Here is a 6,431-nt window from a genome sequence, read left to right on the forward strand (position 1 = left end):
AGGCATGGGTAGACCCAATTTCAGGACTCAGATTTTGCAGTTGTAATCAGTTACTTCTCCATTACCCCAAGCTAACTGATCAAGTGTCTTCTCTTCTCTATGGCTATGGATGACAGTGACAATTTAATTATGCCCCCGAGCTGTTAACAGAAAACTGAGTCGGTGACCAGCACTGGTCAGAAAAATGTATGAATCTGGGGAGGTGTTTGCTTTGCCCAAGTCCTTAGCATACCTAGAAATTACATGTACTGTATAGATATATCCTGAAAACTTACATGGCTTTTCACTTCTTTAAATCTGCCCTCATATTGCTTGTACTGTTTCATTCACTATGTGCTACCTTTCTTATTAACCCGGTCTGTTTTTCCTTTGGGATGGCTCCTCTCTAATTTCTTCCAACTCTGTGCCTTAAAACTTTCAACCTTTTATAAACTCCATCCCTGGCTCTCTGGGGATGTGGGAGCCACTCAGGGTCCCGGCTGACAGAGCTGCTGGTCGGTGATGCCTGGCAAGGGAATGCCCTGTGAGCAGGACAGAGGCTGCTGGGCAGTGCAGGAGCTGCTCTGCCATTTACCTGCTCTGAGAACTGGCTTTAAACCACACAGCACTCTGTTTATGAATTCTGTGCTATGGATTAGGCTTTTTTCTTAGTTCTGTGTTTGTCATAAAATAAAATTACATAAAACCAGTAAACTTACAGCAACATGAAGTTCATGACAAAGAGCAGTGATTTAAGACCCTTACCCACACCTTTGAGTGCACACCATTGCTTTTGCTCTGTAACAACTAGAACAGAAATAGGGGGATATGCCTTTATTATAAAGTGAGTTTATAAGTGATTTCAGTTACCTGAGTGAATTGAGCTGCTGTCTGCATTTTGGCACAGCCACACTGTGATACAAGTTTTGTACACATGTGTTTGTGTACAGCTGTGTTGCTGTTTTCTGGCTACTGTTGTGAGTTGTAATGCAGGGCAGGTGTGCTCTTTTCCTGTGTGCAGGAAGATCTGTAACTCTTCCTTGGATTTTTTTCCGAACTTCATCTAAGAAAGGGAGGAAATTAGTCATGGTTCAAACACGAAAATCTCTTGCTTGAATAATAAAATCTATTTGGTGTGTTGCTTTATGCCTAAGTTTGGTTGAAAGATGTTAGCCAAGCGTGTCTCGAGCTGGCTGGGGGCTGCAGAGGTAAAATCCTTACTGCATGGATCTGCAGCCCCTGTGGAGAGTACAGATGGTGGGAATGGGGTGGTCCAGGGCTGCAGACAGCATCCCTGTGCTCCCTGCTGGTGGGAAGATCCCAGCAGCCAGAGTGTGCCATGGGAGCTGCTGGCTGCTCGGCCAACAGAGCCTTGGGCTGCGTTTGCTGTCTACTTTAGCAACCAACACAGAATTGAATTAATTGAGGGAGAAGATAAGCCCCAGGAGTGTCTCCTCCCACAAAACAAGTTCAGTAACTTAATTATCAATGCCTCAGTGTGGATACTGAGTTCAGGGTAGTGCTGCTCAGCTCCAGCCTGAGCTGGTGTGAATGGAAAACAAAAACCTTGGTCAAGGCCCTTTGGTTGGAGGCACAGGCAATTCCTAGAGAAAGGAGGAACATCAAGGTTTTGGGTGGTGCACTTGGGTTGTCAACAGCTCTGACCTGCACAGCTCCAGGATGTCAGAAATGGGTGTTTGCCATGCAGGCACCATCACTGGCTCAGCAGAGAAGACCTGGTCTTGGCTTTCCCAAGGTGTGCTCTGCCTGCAGATGGAGGATAAACCCCATGTTGTGCAGCTTGGGATGCTGCTGCTGGGGCACTGCAAAATGACAATACCAGGCTTTGGAGTCAATTGATTGTGCACCCAGGGTCCTCATTTGGGTGACGTGTCTGGGTTTTGGGACAGCCTTGTGTTTTGACAGATGCTGTTTATATAATGCACTTTTTTTAAAGCTGTGGTCCAAGTGTAAAAAGCCAATTGTGTTTTCCCAGAGGAGTCACTGCATTTTAGTGCTAGAGTATTAAATATAGTAACAGTTGTTTAAATAGGAACATGGTCCACTGAATCGAAAAGTAATTTTTTTTTTTCCTGTTCTATGCTATCCACATAAATTGTAACCTTTTCCAGGGAATTTGCAATATATAAATTCCCCAGAGGGAAGGGGAGGTGTTCTTCTTTAAAAGGGAAGACAAGATAAGATTAGCTCAGGGTATGGTTTTATTTTAGACGCTTTACAGGAAAGATAGCGGGTTGTGTTTTTTAATTTGTTTAAAAATGTTATTCAATGAGAGTAGATACTGTTTTGGAGAATCAGAAAATAGAGATGAAAAAGTTGAAAAACCTTAGGGAAATACTTAGTTCTGGGTCTGCTGCATCCAGAAGAAAATACTTACTGGCTTTTTTTATTTTCATAAAAGACTGAGATACACACACCTATGAAAATCAAAACTTCTTTGTAAACTGTGCTTAAGACTGGAGAATTGCATGAGGAGGGAAAGAGAAGTAGTAGGTTAGCCCTAACCACTTGTATCGGAATGCAGACGTGTAATTAAATTGAAGGTTTTAGTGCAGGCTAAAATAAAATTAATCAGCTAGAATAAAATTATTCAGCTTTTTGCTTTGTCAGATCAGCAAATAAAAGCCTTTAAAAATGGTGATTCAGCATAAGTTAGTAACTCATTGATGCGTCAGTGTAATGATAAAAGTTTTCTGTGTAACCAAGGTGGATGTAGCTTGCATTTGCCTGAGGTGCTCTTGCTGTGTGTGTGACCCCCAAATACATATTAAGGAGATTAGTCACTGAAATTTTACTCAGCTGTGAAGGAAAATGAGGAACATCCCATTATGCCTAAACTCAAGCAGTGTTTGGTTCGTGCCCCCACAATGCAGCTTCCCCTTGTCAGGCCTAACTGATTGCAATCTAAAGGGCTTCGCCTCTGTCTTCACTGAAAAAGCTTTACAGGAAAGGAGACTATGATATAATGCTGCTTTTTTTATATTTCTGTGGTTGCATGGGCTCTGCACACCTCTGCTTGTGTTGGTATAGTATCAGTTTTTCTGAATGCCTGGCACTGAGAAGTGTGTTTGGGCTGCCTGACTGTTGCAATCAGCAGGGCAGCTGAACAGGACACACCTGGGAGGGCTGGTGCAAGCACCCCCTACACACCCAGTGCCCCTCTGCTCACTGGCTTTCCATGGCCCGGGGTTCCAGGTGTTGTGAATTTTGGCATCATGATTGCCTTCAGGCCCAGGTGAGTTTGCACCAGCTGGAGATGGGTCCACACCTCCTTTTGGGAGGTGAAGAGCTGTGCTACACGGTGCAGTTGTGATCTGGTTGGGCTTCAGACCAGTCCTAGAGGTGCTGTGCTTACAGTAACCACGGTGGCTGTGGGATTAATTAGCCCTGTGGAATAACTGGTTCCTCTCATTTGGTATCTGAACTGCCAGGAAAAGGTTCTTCTTTCTTGAGCAACGTGGTCTCTCTCCTGGGTTCAAGTAAGGTAAATGTTTTACTGTTATTTCCAGGATATACTGCTCTGAGACTGCACCAAAAAGGGGAATGGCTTCCACCATTTTATTAGGATATCTTATGTGCTTCTGTAAAGGAAGTGTTGTGCTGGGTTTGAAGGGCAGGTGTTATAGCTGGGATCTGTATGGAAGTGCCATGCAGCAAAAGTATTTCTGACCTGGAGGTAGAATGTTAAATAAAGCCCTTTTATATTTACGTCTAAATGTTTGCATAAGGTTTTATTAAAACACAGCCTTGTTTTGGTTAGCTTAGTCCTATTCCAGGATAAGGTAAAGAAGTCTTTCTAAACTTGAAGTCTGTGGTTTAAGTGGTTTATTTGAGCTGCTGTAAGTTTGTATGTGGTATGGTGAGATTTTCAGGAGCATTTTCAGCTCTAACAATTTCAAGTTTGCCTTGTATCTGTAGGACTTGTATATCACTTAGGTCTCTTGATGCATGTCCTCTCATCTTTCATTACAAATGGTGTAAAAACTCTTTGCTGATGCAAGTTAACTTAGCAAAGGCCTTTACAATTTTCTTTCATAGGTAGAATGCTTTGCATTTGTACTTGAATTGCATGTGAAAGTGGATATTAACTCATTCCTGCCATTTGCCGTGTCAGTGTTAGTGCTGGCTTTTGCTTGTTTTTTTGTTTTTTTTGTTTTTTTGTTTTTTTGTTTTTTTTTTTTTTTTTTTTTTTTTTTTTTTTTTTTTTGTTTTTTGTTTGACTGGCTTTTTGCAGTTCCTTTGCCATTTGCATGTCTGTGAGGGGAGCATATGCTCTTTGCCAGTACCGAAGTGTTCTCAGATGTCAGGTACAAGTGCTGTTTTAAAAAAAGAATATATCTCTAGAGTGAAATAAACTTTAATGCAGAGGCTATCAATGAGCCTTCCCAGATATGGTGTATGACTTGGCTGGCTCCTGCTGAAGGTGGTGGCAAGTGAGCCCAGCAAGAAGAGTCATAGCTGTGAAGCAAATGTGGAGCTGCTCCTCTGAGAAGCAGTGGGGGGCATTTGCACAGCGTGAGGAGTGTGGAGGAGGCGGGAGGTGAAGCTGAGCAGAGCTATGGAAACATGAGATAACAGGCACAGCAGCAGCTTTGGCCCTGTGAGAGCCTGAGCTCTTGCACAGATTTCCTGCAGCCTTATGCAAGCTTAAGTGGCTTCTTGCTGTTTGCATTACAGTCCATGGGGAAAATGATCATGTTAAAGGATGGTTTGAAGAGAAAATAAAAACCTTTGAGATTGCTTGGTGCTCAGGTACACTTTGGAGAGAGCTCAGAGGCAGATCAATGCTTGGGTTACTCTCTTAGTGTGAGAGTCATATGCTTTTCTGGGCCATGCAGTTCTGGGGAGCAGCTGGAGTGCTGTCCTGGCCTGTAAATGCAGTCCACATAGAGCAGATGTTGGGGTTTTTTCTGTTTATCTTTTGTGGTTTTTAAAAATCTTGTCAAAGTGACCTTTTGGGTGCTGGGTTCTTGTGAAATTCTTCTTGGAATACTTGGGTACTGTGAAAATTTTAAAAAGGGAGATAAGTGGCATATGAGAAAAAAATTGATTGGCTTGGACCTGTGAATTTATTCATTACTTGCTTGGATTTTATGTTTTTGAAGCATTTTAGGGGTGATTTTTTTTTTTTTAAACCGAGATCAGTTCTTCAGCACTGAGTTATTATGTCCACAGACATGAATAGTTCAGTGTTTCATTAAATTCTGATAGTGCCATAAGTGTTCAAGACTTCAGTCAACTGCCTCTCTTAAAACTGTGTTTGCTGAGTCCCCCAGTGCTCTGTTGCTGTGATTGTAAGTTGTGCTTCACTTTGCAATTTTAATAGATATTTGTGGAGGTGGAGTGTTGTTAGCAATATATTCTTTGAATTGAATGTAAACAACTGGAAATTATGTAAATATTTAAAAGGAAACATTCAGTGTTGACACTGATGGATAGCAAGATGCCTTGAATTTAATACCCCGCAGAATCAGAAGAGGTCTTAGTGTGCTCATGTGACAGGGATTAAAAAGATACTAAGTAGTTTTCTGTGTAAGGAGATTCTGCTATAACTCATTTGACTTCTGCCTCCAAACAGAAGTATATTACTTTTAAGATTAAGATACCTGCTTAATCTGAAGACACCAGATAAGATTAAAAATATTGGAAGCCAATTTCTGCTGAATTTCAAGTTTCTTCTCTTCTTTCCTGTCCTGGATTAGGTAGAAATGTTTGAAACCAGTGCTTTGGTTTGTGTTTGCTTTCAGCTTTCTTTCAATCCTGTAATATGGTCTCCACACTTAGTGCTCAGGTCGGGTTGTTAACAGGAATCCTCTGTGTGGCAACAGACCTGGGTTTTGGCTGCTTTGTTTGTTTGTGTGTGTGTGTGTGGTTAGTTCTGGTTTTCCTCCTGGTAGGTGCTGCTAATAGTTTCAAGTAACTGTATATATTGGTTTCTTACAGAACTTCAAAATGTAAGTTCTTTTTATTAGTAGTTGTCAGAAGCCTAAATAATCAATATTGTAAAGTATGCATCCTAGTAGATTAGAAACAGTATATTTATTGGCTTGGTAATTTTAAATTTAAGTTGCATTTCCTGGTGGCTTGAATTGCTTCCTCATCACACCCCTTAAGTAAAGGGGCAGAATATCTGTCTCAGACTGGATCAGCACTCCCTGCTTGACATAGAACTTGATTGCTTTTTAATATTTCATTATGAAAATAAACCAGTATCCCTAAGATGTTTTACAGCAATCAACTGCATCGATTTTTCTATGCAAAAGCTGAATGTGGTATCAAGAAACCACAAAAATGCTGATGTCAAAAATTGCTTACAACATGGGAAATACTAAAAACATTTCAATTCTGTACTGTTACAATGTTAGAGAAATGGTTACACTTTAGATTGTACCTCCAAATTACTGCAGAACTATACCCCTAAATCTGGATTC

The sequence above is a fragment of the Manacus candei genome, unplaced genomic scaffold (genome assembly GCF_025592945.1).
Source record: "Manacus candei isolate 608988 ecotype Guabito, Panama unplaced genomic scaffold, ASM2559294v1 h1tg000050l, whole genome shotgun sequence".
In the NCBI taxonomy this organism is placed as follows: Eukaryota; Metazoa; Chordata; class Aves; order Passeriformes; family Pipridae; genus Manacus; species Manacus candei.